Here is a 10,110-nt window from a genome sequence, read left to right as displayed (position 1 = left end):
AGAAAATAATACACAATCATTGAAGTACGATATGTATTGCAAAGACTTGTAAAACTCTTATCCCGAGTTTCAACGTCTTAGATTTCATACCAAAAATCTATGTATTGGTATCAAAAGTTCTTGTATCACCTGACTCCAGCTTGATTTCCAAAGTTGGGAAAGTCACAGTACCTAATAACATTTTGCGTAATCAGACTCTAGGTATGTTTGATTTACCTTATTCAAGTCTGGCCTTCCAAGCTTTGTCTTTGTTCTTAAACCACTGATTAGATCACGCTTACTATTGTTGAACATCACATCAAGTCCAATCTAAAGTAAAACATCGCTCTATACAGGTTAGTAAGCACTTACTGTGCACATTACAGAGAATGCATGCATAAAATAAACAAAGCGTTTAAGGAAAACAATGGGTCAACACCTTTGAGCGGTCAGTGGCAAAAGCACAACTTCTGTCTTAAAATCGGCTAATTGCGCTCAAGACATACCTGCCGTCTTGATACCCACCATACAGGTAGATGTAAACAAAAGATATTCCCGCCAAGCGAATCACAAACATACGTATAGGTAACCTATTAATAACATAAATTTATGTAAACAAATACGCTCATATATGAATATATAACACTTAAAGGACCATGAATTCATGTACACTGTGCCTTTGCAGAAAGCACAGCAACATGAGAAATATTATTAAAGGACCCAGGAAACAGACTAGATGACAACTATCAAACAAGGGTATCCCTGTAAACCAATTCCTTTGATATCATTCTTCCGAGCTGCAATCATATACAGATGCATCTGAATACTACTCTTTAATGTTCCATGATCATAATTGTTCTGCTCAGACTCAATCTTATTAATAAGGTCAAGAACCATTCAAAACTTTTCTGGTCTCTGTTGATCCATGTAAAATCAACCTGAAAACAGTGCACATAACATTCCATGATGTAGACTTATTTCAATCATAATCATGATAATTATATTGATTATTCAATACAAAAGTTATCTGGGTAAATATTAAAGCGAAATAATATTAATCATGATTAGAACTTAAAGACTTAATTTTTTCATCAGTTTTATGCAAAGTAAATACAAATATTTTGTTTTAAAGGTATACCGTAAGACATGGATTCAAATTGACATTTTTGCCCGCCCGCTTCGCTCAATAAGGAGAGCGCAGATCTACGGATCGAGTTCGAGCCCTGGACGAGGCATATGTCCTTCGTGACGATTTGATAAAAGACATTGTGGCTTAAATCATTTGTCCTTCACCTCTGATTCATGTGGGGATGTTGGCAGTTACTTGCGGAGAACAGGTATGTACTGGTACAGAATCCAGGAACTCTGGTTAGGTTAACTGCCCGCCGTTACATAGCTGAAATACTGTTGAAAAACGGCGATAAACCCAAAACGAACAAACAAATCAAATTGATATTAAGCAACAGTTTGTCGTGAACAGTATGCATATTGAAAAAAAAGTAAAATATATTTATCAAGACTAGTAGTGTTTTCCTGTTATTGTATCTTGGCCCCATTCACTTGATTATTTTCATACAAGGAATTACTCGGCCGAGGTTTTTGTAAGAAGGACAGTTGAAAAACACTCTACTAAAAATATTCTTAGAAAAGATCCGAACCTTTCTTAATTTCATTTTACCAATGACTTCTTCAGAGTGCCATATGTGTTTGCAATTTGGACATGTCTGTCGAGCAGCAATAAGTCGATACCAAACACTTTGTAACACTGAGATCATAGGTGTAACTCCTATACCCGCTCCAATAAGAACCGTATGCTCTGCATCAAATACGCCTCGGATACCCGTGTCATATGGACCATCAACATACCACTGTCAATTTGACAAAAACAAATGAACGATTTAAAGCGACACATCGTGGTATGAGATTTTAAAAAATCAAACTTTTTTTATATTCACCTTTATGTCGCATATTTGATATTATAACAATGTATTTTCCATCGTTGTTTTCATAATTAATTCAAAATAAAAGTATTCGTCTGTCATTTCTGATAGGGTTTCCCACGTATAAAAAACGGAATTACGTTCAGGTAGCACCTGGCAACATCTCGTGACATCAAGAGAAATACAATCGTCTTGATAATCAATACAGCGAACACGTAGCTTTCACATAGTAACAAAATGACCGTAAGAACTTTGGGTAAAGAAATTGGCTATTTTACGGCGAATTGTTTAATATACGGTCTTACAAGCAATGTAAATCATCGTTAGGATCTTTTCAACAACTTATAGACAAACTGGGGATAAACAGGGTATATTATTCAATCTTCTTTTTTTAAGTCTTCTTCATGAACGCCGTTCGGAGCACTTTTGAGCAGAACACGAACCCTCTTTTAGGTAATGTGACACCGCTTGTTATACATCATTTTAAACTTTCAAATACATTAATGCTCAAGTTTCTATCTTGAAGATGAACTACGTAGATCATTCAATCTTCCGCCGTAAGTATTGGGTGAGGAATGCCTTTCAGAGCATGCTGAACATTCCATATACACTTTCAGGGAATAAGTCACCACTTTCCATACATCATTTTAAAGGTATATATATCTCCATCAAATGCGTTTAAGTTAGCCGGTCGAGTTATAACTAAATGTGTAACCTGCAGTAGGAAAACATTGACAGCGTAAAGAATTAGTAAAATGATGCTAAACAAGGGTATATATGAAATATTGACGTTCAAAAGTAGTAAATAAGATATCAAATATGTCTATATTCTTTTCTGCACTAATTAAATAATATGACTACAAATAATGGGCACGGTATTTCAGCTTTCAACCTACATTCTAGTAATCATGGTAAAATGAACAAAACGTTAGCTTTTCAAATGAACATGTTTTACATCAAACTTACTCTTTTGGGGAGGAGATGGACCTCTTCAATGTAAGTGTCCTCATATCTAGCCGTTTTAATGAACTTTGAACTTGATATTTTCTCCAAGAGGAAGAGTATCCCTGGAGTTATAAACCACTTCCAGAAGTGTGGTCCATGGAGTATTGCTAGTATCCAGAATGGTACATACAGCATGTGCGTGAAGAAAAACACCTAAAGCAGAGTTAGTGATCCATAAGTGCATGTAATGCACTGGCGCCTAATGACAGAGGTAAGAGACACACACGTTTTGTCATTAAGTCTTTCAACAGAAATACATCGTTTTAAAATAAAGTATTGACAAATTATATAATATATAAACATGACGTGTTTTAATATTTTTATGAGTGCATGAAACTGTGTGCCAGAAAAGCGTTGTAAATGTGAAGTATATAGGAAAGAGTGGTATTATACATGTGTATATATATTTGCTAGCAGTACCAAGAAAAACATTGATTTGAGACTGACACTCGTTTCAAACAGATATGAAAAATTTATAAAAATACAATTATGAGGATTCAGTTTGATGTAAAGTGTCCTTTAGAGTGCCTGAATAACTTCAAAGAAATGCTATAAAGATCACCTGCAAATGGCCGACTCGCCGGAAAATTGGCAAGGAACAAATAACCATCACTGCGAGAATAATATCCAACAACCAGCCAGTTAAATATATACTGCCACCGACATACCCAACGCCGGCTTTGACTGTAAACAATACTTCCCACATCTCTATTGCATTAGCATTAGCTGTGTACGCTGAAATGTATGATCCCATTCAAAATTACTTGGTTTCGTTAAGGTCGCTGACTTCGAATCACTTGCCCCGACACCGTTTTGTACTCGAAACCTCGCTTTTGTATTACAATTCTTTCAAGTGAGGAAGCCATCCAGATTGTAACGGAAGGTCGGTGAATTTACTCAGGTGCCCCATCGTGCCAACTATAATCACACTTGGGAACTTATTATTTCGATTCTAACACGACATATTAGTATCAAAATGTTAGAAAAAAGTGGTAACTACTTTTCACGACCGTACTACGCACCTGTATCGGATGACGTCATTAAAAGCTGAAAAGTCGCCGTATGTCCTACAATTGTGTCGGTGAGATGTTGAAAAACCTTACAAAACCAAAATTGACTGCGTATTCAAAGTATAAGTATTTCTCTTTCTTTAGTGGTAATTGATGTGAATGGTAATCGCATTACTTAAGTAAGTGGGAAATTTCTACGTTAACAGTACTAGTCAAAATTTAACTGTTAATGTCGACTTAATTATCATTAAGACCTAATTTAAAGAACATTTTAAATTCATCAAAATCAATCACCAGAATTTGCTATATGTGCCATCGTATGAACAAGTGCAAGTCCTGCAATGGTCCAGCCTGTCATCTTATGGGAAAAAATGTGTTGATCTAGAGGAAGAACATGAACTAACTTCGTCATTCGAAGAAGTGTTATACAGTTTCGTAACATCAGCAAAGGTACCAACATACAGTTGAAATTCAAACAAAATCCAGCGCATCTTGCGATCTGTAATTGATATTGGAACTCAATTTGTTGATGAAAATACATATCAAAAAGGACAAGTAGTTGTTCAAAAGCCTTTAGAACGATTAAGTTAGAGGTATGGGTGCATCCATTGTATTTTACACCACAGTCACACATACGGCGCAAATAGCTACGTCGAGCTACGGATAGAAACGTAGTAACCCGTATCGATCCGTACCTGAACCGTACGAATTGGTACGAACTGATACGGATTACTACATTAAGGTACGTCCCAGGTACGTTTCAATACGGGTCGATACGGATTACTACGTTTTTATCCGTGGCTAGACGTAGCTTTCCGCGCCGTATGTGTGACTGGGGTATTAAGTAAAATGTTTATCATGTTAATGCAAATAACCACTTATGAACACTCGAAACTTATACATGTATTATTTTCCAAATATGCCATACATACCATTATCCATGTGTTTGATTCTCTATTCCGCCACATTGTCACAGTAAACATGATAATATTTACAGCCCAAAAAATGAGGAAGTACCCCACTTTTCGAAGATTATTCATGCAATAATCAACGGTGAAATAGCGCATTCTACATTTCCTGTTCTTCAAATCATCCGAGGGTTTAAGCCACTGCGCAACACTGAAGAAAAAAACATCTGGAACATTTATATAAAAAATCAAAATGCTGAAATATAAGCTAAATTTTTTGGAGCTGCGTACTACATTGAATACGGGATACGCCCGCTCTGAAGGAAAAAAATATCGTGTTAATGTTTGTATAAACATATGTATATGTACTTGGGTAATAAAATACCTATTCATATCCGTCAATGCTATTTACCAGCTTGTAAGATCTTCCATTACACCCGGATGTTTCTCTAACTATGCCAGTAGTTCCGCAAAGGTCATCTTTCCAGATTTGTTCTTGTCAGCAGCATCAATCAAGACATCTGTAAGGTCCTCTAAATTATCTTTTGTCAGTGATAACGAACGTTCATTCATGCACGTCCTGAAATCTGCCATTAATTCCTTTCTGCTAATACTACCGCTGGCTGCAAAATTAAAGAGATATTTTTCGAATTATATTTAATAACTTAAAGGTATTTCTATATAATAGGAACATTTTAAAACACTTCTATTAGTGCGTCTACATTTGCTCCTACGTAGGTCTTCAATCAAATTTCAGTTAAGATCGGATATTCGTTCATGTTAAGTTTTTGTTCACAGCTTTATATCATATTTAATTTGTAATTGTTGCTAGATATAGAGTACTGTAAATATAAGAGAAAGTAGAAACCTAATATCTGAATTATTGATAAATATTCTACCGTCAGTGTCATACACTTCAAGCAGAAACTGCAGTTTTTGAGCTGGCGTTCCTTTAGTGAGCATGCACAAACCACCCATGAGTTCACTAAGTTCCACAGCCCCAGCAGAATCCTTATCAAATAACTCGCTCCACAAAGAATGACTGAACATTAGAAGGCAAAGAATGACTGAACAATAGAAGAAAGACAAACATACTTGCATAAATTCATTGCTTTGCGCGAAATAATTTCAAAAAGAATGGCTAATATTCAAAGGATGTGTATTTCGAAACTTCTAATGAAATTCATTTACTAGAATGACTCTAAGGCTGAATGGTTAAGGTTATTGACGTCGAATCACTTACCTTAAAATTTAAAAATCATAAATTAAATTATTAAGTCGCTATTTCAAATAATAATAATAAAAAAAATATGATAATAATAATGATGATGATATCCTTATAAAGAAGGTAACACATAAAGATATAAACAATTATATACAATATTTTTGAATGTGGCCTTCTCAAATTAAGAAAAAAATCATCAAGGTACAATCAAAGTAAATATCTATAATCACTAAAACAGATAAAGTTACTTACATACCATTTCCATTCACATATATTATACAATCATATGATTGACTCATTCACACATTTTACGACAGACACAAGTATCAGAATATAATTTGATGTCGTTCCCTCGTCACGACATTTTTTTATATTATTCTTTAACTGCATTTTCCCTTTTGGTCACACTAATACCGATTTACTGCTTTCTATAAAAAGGAAATGTCAAAATCACGTGTTACACCATTGAAAGCAAAATTCTCCTATATTCGTAATTTTCCTGTCCAGTCAGTTTTTTCTCAGTTCAAGATCGCATCAATAATTTCACGACTCTTCATATAGGGTTTTACTGAGTCATTTATTGTTTCTTACCCTTGTCCTGACTGTGTACAATCATATTAGGATATTGGCAATATAATAGTCTTTCATTTCATTCTAGATCAGTTACCTTTAATATCATGCAAATACCGTGATGTGCTTACTTTCTTAAGGCCAAGAGCTTTCTTAAACATCTCAAGATCGATTACGCCGTCTCTGCCAGCAGCATCTTTAAGTTTCACCTCAATCCACCTAAGCCATTTTGTGTCTTCGTCACTTTATGAATAAATAAATGAATTATTTCAAACATAACTTATATTCATATTGACATGAAGTGTTAAAAAGTAATTCGGCACGTTTGGTTAACCGGAAATGACGGCGTACTGTCATTTATCAGAAAAACCTAGAATGCCTGGTTGCCGTTATACGGGTAACATAAATGCTATAATTTTTCCCACCTCTTCAACATTATTGTTAATTTGGCAGAGAGTTTGACATATAATGATTAAAAGTAATAATATGAATAAGCAGTAATACAATGGCCTCCAGCTGATATTATGCGAATTGTGAAAAAAAAGCACAAACATACATTTTATTTCACATATGCTCTAAGATAGCAAAATAAACAAGTGGGACAAGTTTCATTAAAATAAACAATGAAGAAGTTATGTGCGTGAAAAGTTCATTAAAGCACGAAATTCCCATAGAAACCTATTGTGAGACTTGACCAGTGGACTACTTTTTTAATCCGTCTAGTAAATAATCTAGCACACGACCCAATCTTTTTATTGGCTCAATTTCCTTCAGATAATATAATAACGATGGATTGAGACTTATGTTTTTATAACATTCTACACTGTAGATTAATAATTGTTTCAAACGTGCAGAACAAGATCGACCTTTAATACAAAGTTAACAGTCATTGTTTTATCTGCTATTAGGTAACTATGTGTTAGTCTATACCGTGACAGTTGTCGTGAACTATTGTGTCAACATACCAGCTTAAGATAATATTTTGGGTATCAATTTACACTTTATCTTATACGCTTACAATTTACTCTCTTGCTTAAATAGTGTTTATATAAATGCCATACTTGCAAGGGCATTAAACTATCAAGTGAAACTGATAACCGTGTTCATAGTCTAGTGCATTATTATGCCAGAGAATTAATGGACAGAAGAACATGTTGACTTCGAAGGAAGAAAGTTGTACATTTCTCCCACAAATTGTGTATGTATTAATGGGGTTTAATGCAATACATTTTAAGTGGTCCATAAAATATGCCCATATTTCTGATTTCAAAGAAGGTTTTAATTAGACCTCTATTAAAGCATTTTTAAGATATTAAAATATTCCAAGTATTTGAAACATATTAAGCTTACGAAGAAAGTCCTGATATGGACAATGTTCTTTTTGTAAAAAAAATGCTTGTAATGACATTGGTAACGTCATCAGTGGTGTAGTTGTGGTTATGTTACGGTTCATAGGATGGGGATAATACATAAGTACAAGTTTTTTATCACATCGAAATATTGGGGTATAAATAAAGTCCATATTGACGTTATGTTGTTTTACCAATAGTCTAATATATATATATACGGAACGACACTTCATTTTGTATCCTGCTGACTTTTGTTTGCTATTCGGACCGTATGTCGGTAAAATGTTTGTCTTTACAATTAGAGCAATACCATAGGTACCCTTAATTTAGGCATAAGGTACCTTGGTAGAACCACTGACTATTAGTAAGTCATCTAAATAGCGTTCTCTTATTACCACGCTAGTGGGACTCGAAGCCGCAGAAGCGAGGGGCAAGTAAATAAAACAGCGACCAAAACATTTCGGCTCAGAAAGCCATTTATAACATTTACAACATCGTTTCAATTGCACAGAGTGTTAACTGTTCAGTAGTACAATAAATATGATTTTAGAAGTACAACGATCTGTGAATGAGTGATAATGCTGGTACATGATTCCGATGTATCGAAAATAATTTAACCTTTATGCTAGTAAAACATAAATAGTAAAAAAAAACATACGCATGTAACATCATTCGATAACATTATTCGATTTGGACCAGACTTTTTTGATTTTGAAACGATTTGTCATATCTTAAATTTGAAAGTGATAATGTATCTGAACTTACAAAAACGACACTTTATCATTTACATGTTACCAAAGATTCCTCACTCAAATTAAACACTAAAAGTGCCCAAAAGAGTTTGACCAGAGGTGAAAATATTGAATTTGAAAATCAATCTCAGAACGTTAGCACCTGATTTTCTTATCTCTGAAAGCATGTCCCTTAGTTAAGTAAAGTGTACAAATAAGAAATAAACAGAGGTACCTACTTTTCATCAGAGGATGAACGGGTTTCTGCTTGTCACAATTTTGAAGTATCAATGGAAGACGTACCATTCGCAGGGTCCGATGGACCGAATGTTTGCATTGGTGCTCTTCCATAATACTATAAGGTAGTGTAAAATTAGTTGTAGAGCATAATAATTAAAAAGCAATTGTATTCAGTATTCCTATTAGTGCCAACTCATTCGTTAAGACAGATGTAAAGAAAAACATTTTTCAAGATTAAAACATAAGTATCAGTTTTCGTTACAAGTTTGCTTAATATTCAAGAAGCGTTAGCGCATATTATGATGAAAAGAAGATAAAATGCCTAAAAACAACAATCAGGACTCCATACTTTTACATATGGAGGTATATCCAAATGTTGAAAAGGCAAAAATGCACCGCATTCCTCCGTGGTTCTGACAACATCATAAAAGAATATTCCCAGACAATTAAATGAGTCGTTTTAATGTGCATAATTACTTAAGTAAAAATTTGATACTAAATGGTACTTACTGTAATATAAGGCAATTAAGTATATACCTTTTCAGCTTGTGCAGAATCAGATCCGATAATCGCTATTTGAATAGAATCCGTCAATCTCTTTTGTGGTTCGATGTTATGGTCTTTATTATCTGACTCTTCATTGATATCACTTTTCATTAAAACTGTTACTGTTACTTCATTTCCGCCATTACTGGACATATTATATGTATTTGTATTGTTTACACTTTCCTTTCTATTCTGGCTAAGTCGTGTAACCTGGGTACCTGCGGTAGCTGCTTCAAGTTCTTTAGCCTGGATAATCTCGTCTTCGAACTTAAATGTCGGGTTCAATTTGCCCTTTGATTTTCTATCTGACATTTTCCTTTTTTTTTCGAACAATTATTGTTTTTTTTTTAATTTTAGAATGGATTCAAATTGTTACAATATAAATTACGTCACAAGTATGGTACTTGCCTGAAACAGAAGAAAACATTTCAAGGCTTTTCTAAAAACTCAGAATGTATAAACTGACCCTAAAATCATTAGAGATCATTACTCGTTGAACAAACTGTGAAAGCTGTTGATATTATATTTTCTGACTTAGAGCCCGAGTATTGTATTACTTACGCATTCTTCCGAATCATCTCAAAACTTGATTAATACCATTGTATGG

General features: G+C 34.2%; 1 pseudogene; it reads right to left on the bottom strand.

The window, feature by feature from the left end:
• Positions 1 to 711: 711 nt before the first annotated feature.
• On the bottom strand, positions 712 to 9,815 carry LOC123530871 (NADPH oxidase 5-like; annotated as a pseudogene).
• Positions 9,816 to 10,110: the final 295 nt, after the last annotated feature.

The sequence above is a fragment of the Mercenaria mercenaria genome, chromosome 11 (genome assembly GCF_021730395.1).
Source record: "Mercenaria mercenaria strain notata chromosome 11, MADL_Memer_1, whole genome shotgun sequence".
NCBI classification, from domain to species: Eukaryota; Metazoa; Mollusca; class Bivalvia; order Venerida; family Veneridae; genus Mercenaria; species Mercenaria mercenaria.
Note: the sequence above shows the minus strand (reverse complement) of the source record. Positions and strands in the feature narration are given on the sequence as shown.